Raw genomic sequence first — 15,174 nt, 5'->3', positions numbered from 1 at the left:
CCTAATTCCCTACCTACCTTCCCTAACCAACATTAGCACAGTGGTGCTCAAGAAATGTGTCACGTAATAAATGAACCATACACTTAACTCCAGAGGGGACAAAGGTGGTACCTGATGCAGGAATACGTGAGTGTTGGCGTTGGGGAGCGTTGTGAGAGGAAGGTTATTCAGCAGAAACAAACCCTTCCTCTGATGAGCAGAAGTGGTGGACATCAGTAATTAAAAAATGGAAAATCAAGTCAGTCAGAATACTTTTTTTGGGGATAAGCTTTTAAAATTGCACACTGAGCATTTAATCAATGTAGTTAATATGGCACCATTATCTAGGTTGCACATTTGTGAAAGCATCAGTATATGATGCGTTCCATGGTTGGGATCCAACGATACCTAGATCAAACCATGACATAACTAGTTCAGTATGCAATATTCAAGCCCTATTCAGTCAGAATTCTTCCTTTGAAATGAGGATTGACAATTAAGCTTTTTTTTTTTTTTAGACAGAGTCTCACTCTTATTGCCCAGGCTGGAGTACAGCGACGCCATCTCAGCTCACTGCAACCTCCGCCTCCTGGGTTCAAGCAATTCTCCTGCCTCAGCCTCCCAAGGAGCTGGGATTACAGATGCCTGCCACCATGCCCAGCCAATTTTTGTATTTTTAGTAGAGATGGGGTTTCACCATGTTGGCCAGGCTGGTCTCGAACTCCTGACCTCAAATGATCCAACCACCTTGGCCTTCCAAAGTGCTGGGATTACTGGTGTGAGCCACAGTGGCCGACAGTTAAGCAGTTTATTAATGTATGCTTCAAAGTAGATTTGGTAGGGAGTCTCCTGACTAACTCTTGTTATGGTTGTGTAGTTTTATGATTACATATGGAAGAATTAAATGCACAAAATGCATACATTGATATGGGTGACCTTTCTTATCTTACTCTCTTGTATCTTGTAAAGCAATCACTAATCTAAATGCGTGTGGTTTTAAAAAACAAATTTGCATGATGTATAAGCATATAGTAGTGGAAAATATTTTACTTTTTTTTTTTTTTTTTGAGACAGAGTCTTGCTTTGTTGTCCATGCTGGAGTACAGTGGTGTGATCTCGGCTCACTGCAACCTCCGCCTCCAGGGTTCAAGCAATTCTCCTGCCTCAGCCTCCTGAGTAGCTGGGAGTGCAGGCGCACGCCACCACACCCAGCTAGTTTTTGTATTTTTAGTAGACACAGGATTTCACCATGTTGGTCAGGCTGGTCTCGAACTCCTGACCTTGTAATCCACCTGCCTCGGCTTCCTGAAGTGCTGGGATTACAGGTGTGAACCACTGCACCCAACCAGTATTTTACTCTTAATTGATGTTAAACTTTTTTTTTTTAATCTTGCCTCCTTTACTAATTATTGCTAACATCTATGTCATTTTATCTTACTTCCTTTACTAATTATTAGATATTTATTAGAGCTGTTGTGGAGAACATATTTGTCACAATGGAAAATGGAATGAATTGATAATAAGTACCTCAATGATAACTCCATTTATAGTTAGATGAAGATATTTATAGAAACAATTTGATTTTTAAAAACAATTTGATTTTTAAAAACACTGAATAAGAAATTACCTAGGATGCTGCCATCAATGTGCTGAAGCATTTCATTTTTCATTTTAGAGTGCTACTAAAATTTGAACTCATTTTGACAGTGTATATTTAGTAAATTTTGCATTAATAAACCACTGTGTTACCATTCATAAAAAGTACTGTGATGTCACAAAAATGAAGTAATATGTTTTCTATCACTCCTAACCTGTCCATTGCCTTTTCAGTGATAGGTATACATTACGTGACTGTAAAAAAGGAGTCTTTTGTTACTATAAAAGGTCATTTCTTTTTATTCTACCTTTATAGTCATCTTACATTTTATTGTTTATGGATCATTTGACAGAAGGTGTAGAGCACTTAGAAACTAAAATACAGTGTGCTGTCTATTGTATATCAATCAATTTAAGATAAAGGATTTCTAAAATGAAGACATAAGTGGAAAAGCTAGGCTGGATTCACAGAAACTTGATACATACCTTTTCTAGAGCATATGTGCCACATAATTGGTTTACAGTTATTTCTAGGAAAAATTCACATTCAAATACTAAGTTCCTCTTCATTATTTTATAATAGATATTTGTTTATCAAGGCCAGTTGAATTCACAGGGGACACAGACCATTTACTACATGTCAGGTGTTTATTTTCCTGAATGTCATTGTAATTCAGCATTTCACCAAACTACATAACAATTTTTAGGACTTAACTTCGTCTTCATTGAATTAATATCCTTCCCAAATTGCTATGACTGACTGACCTTACTTCCCCTCCCCCAGACCGAAGCTATTGTTTTATTTAAAATGTTTCATTTGGAGAAAGATTAAAGTATTAATCAGCAAGGCATAACAATTCCAAAGGCGAATCAGTTTAATGTCTAGGACGATGGTTCTGCAGTGTGGTTCTAGAACCAGCAGTATCAGTATCAACTGGGAGTTTGTTAGATTACTTCCCCACCCCCCACCCCTAGACCTGCTGAATCTTCTGAAATTCTGGGGATAGGACCCAACCATCTGTAGTGTAACAATTCTTCCAGGTAACTCTAATACTCTTAAGAATTTAGTACCACCAGTCTAGTATTATTAACCAAATGCATCCACAAATGAAAATTGTTTACATCCACTTTAGTTTCAACATGCATTATCAGTTGTTTGAGATAGATGATATTGGCAGTACCAGTGCTAGAATCAGGAAGATTCCTTTTGCCTGTTTTACAAAATACAGATTTGAGACCTTCAGATATAATATGCTCTCACTGTAAGAAAAATATGTCATATTTTATTGTTGCTACATTCTGAACTTTAGCTTGGAGAAAAAGGAATTGGGTTTTGAAAGCTTGTTTACGACTGGAATCAAGTGAAAATATCTCTTGGACGTGCTTGCTTACATAAAAATAAGCATTTTGGCACTAACACTGGTAGATTCTGGTAGGTCTTTCCATTTAGATTATTTTTATTTCAAGGAAGATTGATATTTTAAGCTTTCATAAAGAAAAGAACTTTTATAATCAAAGAAGAAATGATAACATTTGTCCTGATGACAGATTTGGGATTGATATATATATATATTTTTAATTCTTTTGAATCTCTTGGACAATATTAAATATATATATATAAATTATGGATGTTCTCTTTCACCTATAGTAGCTTACTCTTCAATTAAAAATGGAGTGTCAGAAAGTCTCCAGTTGGAGACAGGAGGCCTACAAATTAAAACAAAAGAAACCCATGGCATGTGTATTATACATGGACCATAGATAAATAGAAGATTGCTCTTTGAAAAGCAAAGATTGTTTCAGTTAGTTGCAGTTCTATCTAGGACAGTAACTATAAGTAATTTTATTTTGTTCTTTGGTTGCATCTAATTTTGAGGTAATGGGTGTTTTCCTCATATTAACTCTAAGTTAGTACTAAAATTTAACCTGTATTGATGTTACTTATGTGAATAGTGGGCTGTATTGAATTATCCCACTTTAATTCCAAAGTTCCTTATGCATGGGCTGCCCCAGAAGCATATGTAATTACTTAATTCTAAACCATGGTAGGTGACGCTTTTCTATTGAACATTTTTCTATCTCCTTCTGTGAGGAAAGGGCTAATATAGTACCTTAAATAGAACTGTCTCCATGGCAATGGACAGTCAGCTTTTGACTTTGAGTCTCATGAAAAAGAAAAATGTAAAAAGCATTTTCATGGTCTAAAATAGCAGTATGGCAAAAGTAAGGTATGAGAATATTTCCTGTCAGTTATTGCATGACTGGTTAAGGCAGCAGAACTTTATCTTTTTATCTTTTTTTTTTTTTTTACATAGGACTTTTTATTTGAGTATTTTGAAATATTACAGAATTCCTTCTCTGAATTAATGAATGATAATTATTATCTTCAGATTGATAGAGAACTTGAGAAGCTTAGATATAGGGTTGGGTCCATGCCTGAGGAAAAAAGAGTTGCCTAGCTCTGGTTGTAATTTTACTCTCATAAAGAATAAAAATACTGACTAAATTATGGGTCATTCATAAGTACATTTAAACAGAACTATCTCTGGAACACTGGAAGCAATAACAAGATTAAAAATAAAAGCTTAACAAATTATGCCAGTTTTTTTTCCAGCCAACTCCTACGATTTGGGGTCTACAGATCACTTATCCTATTTAAAAGACTCCACTGGCAGCCTGCTTCCCTTGTTCACTCTTGCATCCACACTTACTTAAAAGCAGAGCCCTTTGATTCTAGCTGCTTGTTCACCTAGCTTTCAGTAAAGGTCAGCGACAGTGCTGTATATTAGAAGCTAGAGAATAAGACCACATTGTTATCGGTCATCTTTGTATTTTTCCTTTCTATTGTTGTTTGCCCCTTGACTAAATCTTATCTCAGTATAGGGCTCATTTTCCATTGAATCAGCTCTCATCTTTAACATATCATCAGTAAATGCTTAATACTCTGAGGTTACTATTAATGAGGGAATTGGTTAAACAAATTATGTGACATAAATACAGTGGAATACTGGGCAACTCATAGGATATAGATCTATGTATAGAAGTGGGCATATGTTATTGATTGGAAAAGATCGAGTTTTTTTTTTGTTTTTGTTTTTTAGGAATACGAAGATTTTTGTTTTCATTTAAAAAAAAAAATACAGAAGGAAGGAATCCAAAATTAACAGTATTAATTTCTGGGTGGTGGGGTTACAGGAGATTATTTTTACGATCTACTTCTCTTCATTGTCCTTTGTTTTTAACAATAAACATATTTTATAAAAATTTAAAAAGCTATTACCTTTTTGAAATAGTAGAGAAGAACAGATAATTTAAGTGATGGATAGTACAGACAGTAGATTCAAATGAGATGGCGAATTAAAGATGCATTGAGATAAAGACAAATGTTCACAGGCTTAATAGATATCTAAAGCAGCTATGGGTAAATCACCAAGGGAATAATAATGTGTGTGTAGGAGGCTAATGAGGACGCAGATGCATAGACATAGATAAATACAATCTGGAAATGAATGAAGGTACTGTGCCTATCTATAGCATATTTCTTTATGTTGTCATATCAGTCATTCTCTTTAGGAATGTGATGTGCTTATTAATATTTCATCAGAATATTAGTTCTTTTCCTTAACTATGAATTCAAGAGATAGCTTCAGTTGTATTGCTATACTTTTATACCATATGGTAGATAATAAAACTTACTGCATAAATTTCAGGAACTTAAATATATAATCTGAGCACTATATGTTAATCTAGAGATATTTTCTATTAGGAATTGAAATAGAAAAAGATGGCTACTTTATAAAATAATGTAATTTTAGAATTATTTAATTAATATGTATACTAGGATTTTTGAAGACTAAAAAAAGGTATATGGAGTCTGTCCTAGGTTTTAGAGAGCTTACTGTGTGGTTAGAGAGAAAGATGTTTTATAAATAACTATAAAAAATGGCTAAAAATGAAAAACTACACCTTTTGACTTTTTGTAGAGGTTAATAGATTATTATGTATCTTCACTTGTGAAAGCATGGATAAGTTTCAATTAATTTAATACATTACTGTATGGAAAAGAAGGGAGTTAAATATTAAATACTTGTTCTTATGTTTAAGGCAAAGGTATGTGGTTTCAATGGACTGTCTATTTTTAATGATTTTTAAAAATATATATTTTAATTATCAAAACTGCAAAATGTGTTATAGCATTATAGAGTATCTATAACCAGTTATTTTATAAATGGGTGTTTTTTACTTAAGTGGCTTTACTTTCCAATTTTATTTTCCATTTCTAATAGGATGGGTCATTTGTTGAACAAAATATAGAATTAAGGGCCTCCTTTGAGCCAATTGATAGTTTTCTAAACCCAGTCTATTCTGTAAATCTTTTCTTTAGCTTGTAAGACAATTTCTAAACATTTTGTCTAGTGTTGTACTTAGGAACTTAATATTGCATAATTCTAATAATAACAGTTACTTTTTTTTGAGACGGAGTTTTGCTCTGTCGTCCAGGCTGGAGTGCAGTGGTGTGATCTCGGCTCACTGCAGCCTCTGCATCCCAGGTTCAAGCGATTCTCCTGCCTCAGCCTCCTGAGTAGCTGGGACTACAGGCACGCACCACCATGCCCAGCTAATTTTTGTATTTTCTTTCTAGTGTAGATGGGGTTTCACAATATTGGCCAGGCTGGTCTCAAACTCCTGACCTTGTGACCCACCCGCCTTGGCCTCCCAAAGTGCTGGGATTACAGACGTGAGCCTTTTATAGTTGTATAGATAATGTCACACTCTTAAGAGCTTTACAGATATTTATTCATATACTATTCTCACTGCCTGTTTTAATAGCCTTCTGTTCACCCACTGCTGTGGGAGGGACTGCCACTCTTGGGTGATGGGGGTGGCTGAACATATAATACCTAACACTGTACAGATGAGATCAACAGTTTGGTTTATTAGTCACATATACACACAGCCCAGGGGGAAAGGACACTGCATACCATGCAGTGCACTAGGAAGTTGTATTCTGGAAGAGAATGAGCAACCAGGGGCAGTGAGACAGGCTTTGTAGAATAGCAAGGGTGAGATGCCCCACGTTTCTACATGAAGTTACCTTGTGTACCTAATAACCTCATCTATGAAATGAGGATAATAGCACATACCTCCCTCATAGGGTAAGTGTGGTATAAGGCCTAAAATTGAAGTCCAATATTATAGGATCCCTTGAATCTGGTAAAATTGGGAGGACCTTAAAAGATAATTGCAAGTTCTACATGAAGCTATGATTGGCTTGTTTACATAATTGCACAAACCTGCCACCCAGGAATAAGTGGGAATTACACCTGGTTCATTTGAGAAGGTGAGCTGTTTGGCCAGGGGACCTTATGCCCATGAGCCGTGGGGAGGGAAGGGGAACTTGCAATTATCTTTTAAGGTCCTCCCAATTTTACCAGATTCAAGGGATCCTATAATATTGGACTTCAATTTTAGGCCTTATACCACACTTACCCTATGAGGGAGGTATGTGCTATTATCCTCATTTCATAGATGAGGTTATTAGGTACACAAGGTAACTTGTTTAAAACTATTAACAACCATTCCCCTGACTGTTTTCTTCTGTGTTTGCTTTCCTTCAACCCAGATATTATAGAAATTCTTGATGTCCAGAAATAAAAGGAAAGCATATAGAAATGTGATGTTTTATCCCATTTCTAACTCGGAAATGAACTACCTTGACATTTTTATTAATTGCTGAAGTTTTTAATCCAAGTCCCCTGATGATTCTGTTTCCATTTATTAGTCCACAAACTCTGATATAGTAAATACATTTGCATTTCTTGATTGAGAGCTGATAGACGTAATCTTTATAGAGAGAGGTAAGAGATTTGGTTTCCTCTTTAAGAGCCTTTAAAAGCAGAATGAATAGTAAGATAATTTGGATTTTGCTACTTTTGGAGGGAATGGTCTACTGATCATCATTTCTAAAGATCAGTGTTTCTGCAAGTAATTTTAACTATCTGTGTTTCTTAAAAATGTATAAAAACCTTTTGGTCAATAGAAATTTTGCTGGTTTACTTTATTACAACTTTAGAATTTGCAAACTTGGTTTGTCATTATTGTTTTAACACATACTTTTCTATGCACCAGGAAGTAATTAATGACTATCTGGGATATTTTTTGTTCTTTTCCCCCATAATTGTGTCAGAGCATCTTATTTCCCTTGATAAAACTGGGTATCTTTTTCTCTGAATTTGTTTTTCACATAATGCAAGCGTAATTGTAAACTAGCTCCTTTTGTTTTTTCCTTTTCTTTAGTCTGGCCAAACCTTTGATATAAAGAAGAATAATATTTATAGAGTATTATTTGTAATGAACTCTATGTCCTAATTAAAAGCAGATTTACTAAGTTTGGGTTTTTCTCATTCCCTTTATCTTGCCTTGAACTTTGTCAAATTAACTTTTAAAAATTACAAACTCTGTTTATTAAAGAGTCTTGAATCTAGTGTATTAGGTTAACAAGTTTCTTTAGTCTTCCTTTCTGTTTTAATAAGAACTGTGATTTAGTTCTTATTAAGTGATTTAGTGGTAGAATGCAAAATGCTCTCAGTTCTGCTCTAATACTTAATGCAAATTTGTTTCAATTGATGTATTAGGGAATGATTTGAGCATAACAGTGAATTTTGTGTATTAGGATACGTACTTCAAACATCTACCCTCTACCTTTAGTTCACCAATGTGTTATGAGTGCCATCCATTCATATCTGGTGTTACATTGTTTTGTCTTATTTCAGATCATCCTTCTGCTGCTACTTTATAACTTACAGGCTATAGGCCTTGCAATAACCACTTCCATAAGCAACTTTCTTTTTCAAGGTAGAGTGCCATATACATATATATTTTAATTATACTTTAAGTTCTGGGATACATGTGCAGAAGAATGTGCAGGTTTGTTACATAGGTATACATATGCTGTGGTGGTTTGCTGCACCCATCAACCCGTCATCTACATTAGGTATTTTTCCTAATGCTATCCCTCCCCTAACCCCCTACTCCCCAACAGGCTCTGGTGTGTGATGTTCCCCTCCCCGTGTCCTTGTGTTCTCATTGTTCAACTCCCACTTATGAGCGAGAATGTGCAGTGTTTGATTTTCTGTTCCTGTGTTAATTTGCTGAGAATGATGGTTTCCAGCTGCATCCATGTCCCTGCAAAGGACATGAACTCATCCTTTTTTTTTTTTTTTTTTTTTTTTTTGGAGATGGAGTTTCTCTCTTGTTGCCCAGGTTGGCGTGCAATGGCGCGATCTTGGCTCACTGTAACCTTCGTCTCCTGGGATCAAGCTATTCTTCTGCCTCAGCCTCCAGAGTAGCTGAGACTACAGGTGCATACCACCACACCCGACTGATTTTTGTATTTTTAGTAGAAACAGGGTTTCGCCATGTTAGCCAGGCTGATCTCAAACTTCTAACCTCAGGAGATCCACCCGCCTCAGCCTTCCAAAGTGCTGTGATTACAGGCGTGAGCCACCACGCCTAGCCAAACTCATCCTTTTTTATGGCTGCGTAGTATTCCATGGTGTATATGTGCCACATTTTCTTTATCCAGTCTATCATTGATAGGCACTTGGGTTGGTTCCAAGCCTTTGCTATTGTGAATAGTGCTGCAATAAACATACATGTGTATGTGTCTTTAGAGTAGAATGATTTATAATCCTTTGGGTATATACCCAGTAATGGGATTGCTGGGTCAAATGGTATTTCTGGTTCTAGGTCCTTGAGGAATTGCACACTGTCTTCCACAATAGTTGAACGAATTTACACTCCCACCAATAGTATAAAAGCATTCCTATTTTCTCCACATCCTTTCCAGCATCTATTGTTTCCTGACTTTTTAATGATTGCCATTCTAACTGGCGTGAGGTGGTATCTCATTGTGTTTTTGATTTGCATTTCTCTAATGACCAGTGATGATGAGCTTTTTTTTCGTATGTTTGTTGGCCACATAAATGTCTTCTTTCGAGAAGTGTCTGTTCATATCCCTTCCCACTTTTTGATGGGGTTGTTTTTTTCTTGTACACTTGTTTAAGTTCCGTGTAGATACTGGAAATTAGCCCTTTGTCAGATGGATAGATTGCAAAAATTTCCTCCCATTCTGTAGATTGCCTGTTCACTCTGATGATAGTTTCTTTTGCTGTGCAGAAGCTCTTTAATTAGATCCCATTTGTCTATTTTGGCTTTTGTTGCCATTGCTTTTGGTTTTTTAGTCATGAAGTCTTTGCCCCTGCCTGTGTCCTGAATGTTATTGCCTAGGTTTTCTTCTAGGGTATTTATGGTTTTAGGTCTTACATTTAAGTCCTTAATCTACCTTGAGTTAATTTTTGTATAAGGTATAAGGAAGGGATCCAGTTTCAGTTTTCTGCATATGGCTAGCCAGTTTTCCCAACATCATTTATTAAATAGGGAATACTTTCCTCATTGCTTGTTTTTGTCAGGTTTGTCATAGATCAGATGGTTGTAGATGTGTGATATTATTTCTGAGGCCTCTGTTCTGCTCCATTGGTCTAGATATCTGTTTTGGAACCAGTGCTATGCTATTTTGGTTACTGTAGCCTTGTAGTATAGTTTGAAGCCAGGTAGCATGATGCCTCCAGCTTTGCTTTTTTGTTTAGGATTATCTTGGCTATATGGGCTTTTTTTGGTTCCATACGAAATTTAAAGTAGTTTTTTTCAATTCTGTGAAGAAAGTCAATGGTAGCCATTTAAGTGAGGAATTACTACCTACCAGCCAACCCATATGCTCTGATAGTTATAAGCACATTTGGCACACTGATGATCATGCAGCTCTTCTTTTAGAAGAAAAAAATGTATTTTTTGGCAATTACATTCTTTGGGAAGGAACAGCTGTATTTGAATTCCTGTCATGATTATAGGAACTCTATACAAAACAGTTATATAAAGTTAAACCTCACTAATATATACAGGCCCAGTAATACTTCATGCTGGAACTAAAATTATTTAATCTATTTTTAAAATAAAAATATGTGAGGACAAGTCCATACGTTATTTTTTGAGGACTTTCAAATGTTATTCACACTACTAGATTATAAAGGTTACTAGTCATATAAAGATTATTTACAAGACTACTCTATCATTTACATAAAATACCTTACCATAATCCTTGATTCATTTAAAAAAAAAAAAAAAAACTAAGGAAAGAAGAAAATCATTGAATACCATAAATCCTAACAATAAATAGATTATTATTATTTCTTTTTTTTAGATTATGGTATGCTTGTTCACTGGATCATTTATGAACAACATAAATTGACTGGGCATGGTGGCTCACGCCTATAATCCCAGCAGTTTGGGAGGCCGAGGCAGGCAGATCACTTGAACTCTTGAGTTTGAGACCAGCCTGGGCAATGTGGTAAAACCCCATCTCCACAAAAAAAAAAAAAAAAAAAAAAGAAATAAAGAACATAGAGTATAGAACATTGAAGAGAATTTTAGACATATTTAAAATTACAGTTCTTCTGCTATTAAATTATGTAAATTATGTGATATTATATGATATGTATCTACAATAGACTTTTTTTCTAATCTTGGTTTTATAACATTTTACCAAAAATCCAGAACCTATTGGTTTATTAATAGGTTAGGTAAAATTATTTTTAAAACAAGAAAACATTTTTTAAACTAGCAAAATAATGGGAAAGTAATTTTAAAGCATTTAGCTTATTTTCTTTCTGAAAACTTTCTACCAGCATTTAGAATCTTTCACAGCATTCTGTATAACCACAGAATGTTCATGCAAAAAGGCCTCATGGAATGTCTCTCATTTTTCAAATGCAAAAACTAATTCCTTAAAAAATGATCAAAGCCCTGATCCTTTCAGTGCTAAGAAGGGAAGATAACTCAGGTTTAATACCTTTTTCATCATATTGCCTTACCTCTAGCATTAAGTTATATATTACTTTGTTTATTACTCTTTGGGTGTCTATATCTAATTTTACAACTAGTTTGTAAACTCCTTTAGGCAGTTTTTATACTTTCTGTTCTTAAAAGAGCTATTACATAAGTTGCTTAACAATGAATTTAGTTGGTACATACTGATTGGTTGGTTGATTTCTTTGATTTGAAAGTGTTTTAAACTTAGAATGCCTAGTGCAGGCCTCTGGTCTTCACTGATGTCCTTTCAGTGCTTAAAAAGTAGTGATGTTGGCCTGGCACAGTGGCTCACGCCTGTAATCCCAACACTTTGGGAGGCCGAGGCAGATGGATCACAAGGTCAGGAGTTCGAGACCAGTGTGGCCAAGATGGTGAAACCCCATCTCTACTAGAAATACAAAAAAAATGCCTCTGTAGCCCCGCCTACTCAGGAGGCTGAGGCAGAAGAAAACGCTTGAACCTGGGAGGCGGAGGTTATAATGAGCTGAGATCGCACCACTGTACTCCAGCCTGGGCAACAGAGCAAGATTACATCTAAAAAAACAGTAATAATATTTAGGTGATATGAATGACCCTGTTTATTTTGAGTTAACTGAAAAACTATTGATTTAGTACACTAACATTGAAACCTTAAGTATAGGCTAAGGATAACAAATCCTGTTATCCTCAGTTAAGTTACTTAAAAAAGAATGATAAAGAACAGACAAAGGCCTGAATAGCATCTGTATGCAAACTAATCTGGAAAATGGGAGGAGATACCAGGAGAATGACAAATTAAAGGAAGTCTTTGTGATTATTAGAAGATAATTACTTTCACAGATCTTAATTATAGCGTAATTATAGCTTTTTCTTTCTATCAAAAACTGCACTCTGAGAATTTTCTTGCCAAAACAGGAATTGAGAAACTTTGGATGTTGTGAAGTAACTGTATTAAATTATGTGTGTATGTGTGTGTATGTGTGTATTTTAGGACTGGCATAAATCCAGGATGCCAAAAAACATTTTAAAGTGGTTATTGTTCAAAAATAGTTTCTAATATCATTAAATGTGTAATAGGCTGAGTAATATATAGAAATAGTGTGTTATCAAGCAACATTTATTGAGCATCTGATTTGAATTAGTCATTAAGCTGGAACACTTCTTTTATAATTAGTGAAAGAGAAGATAAACCTCTTTTATATAAAAGGTATAAAAAAGAGGTTTACTTCTCTTTCACAAAATGATACCAGGTGTCACATAAATGGGAATCCGGAAGATGGGAAAACTCACTGTGGTTTTGAATGAGTCAGTATACAGAATTTAGGGACTATGTTGAGGTTTATGTGACGTGTTCATCTAAGGGAACACTTGGAAAACAAAAGTTGAAAAGTTAGATTAGGGGCCAGAATGTTGGATATCTTGCCTTTCTGCCTCTACTGTCCTTCCCCCAACACCACCCCCTCAATAAGCTAAGGATAAGATGATAGGCTAAACTGGGGTAGTAGTATTAGAAACGGAAAGCAAATTAGAGTCACTGAGAAGAAGTTTGTGAACAGGTGGTGAGATAACCTAGTATAAAGTTGTTATTAAATATTAAGGTGTAATGCGTAATAAAAGTTTGGGTCTTTAAATGCAAATTAAAATAATGAAACATTTGATTCTTGACAGTGTTTTCATCTCCCTGAAACCCATATCCTTCCACATTACTGTCTTACAAGCATGTATCCCTAGATTGTGAGAATCAACCTAAATCTGAGCCACCTTATTGTGTGGATTTCTCTTATATCAGTTGGTGTCGCCATTATTCATCCATCCAGTCATCTAATTCAGAATTCTGTGAGGAATCCTAGACTTCTCTCAGTATTTTACCCTGATATTCCATTAGTCACTCAGTTCTATTTAGTCTCCTAACTAGCGATCAGTATAATTCCTTTTCTTTAATCCGTACTGCTTAATTAACCCAAATCTTCTCTTTCCTACATAATATAGTAGCCTACTAATAGCTCATATTTCCCCCAGCCTCCCCATCCCACTCTACTTTCTAATGGATGTCAGAAATATTTTCTTAAAAGACAAATATAATTATTTTACTATTGCCCATTGTTTATATAACATCAAAGCTCTTTAGTCTGACATTCGTGACGTGACTCTTGCCTATGTCTCTAGTCTTATTCCCTGAGAAATTTTCAGGAATCATGTAGAATAACATAGTTCCCTCGATGTGTCATGTCTTTGTATTTTATATTTCTTTTTCCTGGTATTGTTGTATCCACATAGACTTAACTATCCTTTTCTAGGTGTCCTGACAAATTTCTACTCCTTCCCAAGATTTATCTCATCTGGAAGGCTGTTTTAGTCCATACTCTTGCAGGCAGAGTGAGGCATTCCTGTTTTGGTTACTCCCATTATAGCTCCTAACATATATCGTAATTGTGCATCCATACTTATTTACCTGGCATTTCCTTGGAAGTTAGCACTTGTGCTTCATTTATCTTTGTATTTTCAAGCACTTAGTTCAACACCTTCCAGAAAATGAGCTTGTCTTAGTCCATGCAGGCTGCTATAACAAAAAGGAAAGATTGGGTGGCAGAAGCAATGAACATTTATTTCTCACAGTTCTACAAGCTGAGAAATCCTAGATCAGGGTGCCAGCAAATTATGTCTAATGAATGTCTGCTTCCTAGTTCATAGACAGCTATCTTTGCACTGTGTCCTCAACAGGGCAGAAGAGGGCCAGGGAGCTCTTGGGGTCTCTTTTATAAAGGGCACTAATCCCATTCATGAAGACTCTACTCTTATGACCTAATTACCTTCCAAAGGCCCTACCTCTTAATACCATCACATTGGGGGTTAGGATTTCAACATATGAATTTTGAGGGGGGGACAGGAACATTCGGTACATAACAGAGGTTTAAAAAATAATCAAATGAATTAATAATTCTTCTTTATAAAAGTTACAGTGTTTAATTTCAATTTTAGTAAGGTTTATTAATAACATTTATTTTTCGTTAACTTGTATTATAAATTACAGAAACTTTATTGTAATAATTGTAGTTTATTTAAATGCCTATTTATCTCAGGTACCTTGCTAGTCACTTAAAAAATTATAAAAATTTCAGGCAACACAAAAGCAGAAAAAATAGTGTAATGAAGCTTCGTAAACCCATGACCAAATTTAATATTGGTTAGATTTTTGTCACTGTTAACTTCATCAATCCTGTGTTGCTATTATTGCTGCTGAAATAATTAAATCTCAAAACTCATTTTCTTCTACCTGCTGTATACTTTAGTATGTATTTCTAAAATATAAGGACACATTCTTACATAACTGCAATGCCTCCTAACTTTTTGAATTTGCAGCAAAGGGGTCACCTATCAGCAGGATCCAGTCGTGCTGGATGAAGATGTCTTTGATCTGCTTCTTGGAAGCCTCATTCACATATTTCTGGTAATAGGCTACCAGGGATTTGGAGACATAATGCTGGATAGCACAAGTCTCAGCCACATGACCACTACCCTTCACATGGACACAGATGTCCACACCAGCAAACCACTCCTTGCCCAGAAGCAGAGGGGTCAATAATTTTTAAGACTATAAAGAGATCCTGACATCAAGATGTCTGTGAACTGTTTACTTAAATGAGCATAAGAATGGTTTTAATTCTCATTACAGTAGATTTCAAGTTTATCTGT

General features: G+C 35.3%; 1 protein-coding gene and 1 long non-coding RNA gene across 3 annotated transcripts in view; one reads left to right on the top strand and one right to left on the bottom strand.

The window, feature by feature from the left end:
* SESN3 (sestrin 3) overlaps window positions 1–15,174 on the top strand; it is a 60,134-nt gene that overhangs the window by 12,592 nt on the left and 32,368 nt on the right. The gene's annotated exons all lie outside the window — the stretch shown is intronic.
* LOC140712731 (uncharacterized) overlaps window positions 6,492–15,174 on the bottom strand; it is a 69,234-nt gene continuing 60,551 nt past the window's right edge. For both annotated transcript variants that reach the window (XR_012094447.1, XR_012094446.1), the window contains exons 4-5: window positions 13,934–14,041; window positions 6,492–10,287 (exon numbers count right to left, since the gene is read on the bottom strand). This is a non-coding gene — a long non-coding RNA (uncharacterized lncRNA). The remainder of the gene's footprint in view (window positions 10,288–13,933; window positions 14,042–15,174) is intronic.

The sequence above is a fragment of the Chlorocebus sabaeus genome, chromosome 1 (assembly GCF_047675955.1).
Source record: "Chlorocebus sabaeus isolate Y175 chromosome 1, mChlSab1.0.hap1, whole genome shotgun sequence".
Lineage (NCBI taxonomy): Eukaryota > Metazoa > Chordata > Mammalia > Primates > Cercopithecidae > Chlorocebus > Chlorocebus sabaeus.
The sequence above is the reverse complement of the archived record's forward strand: the minus strand, read 5'-3'. Positions and strand labels throughout refer to the sequence as shown.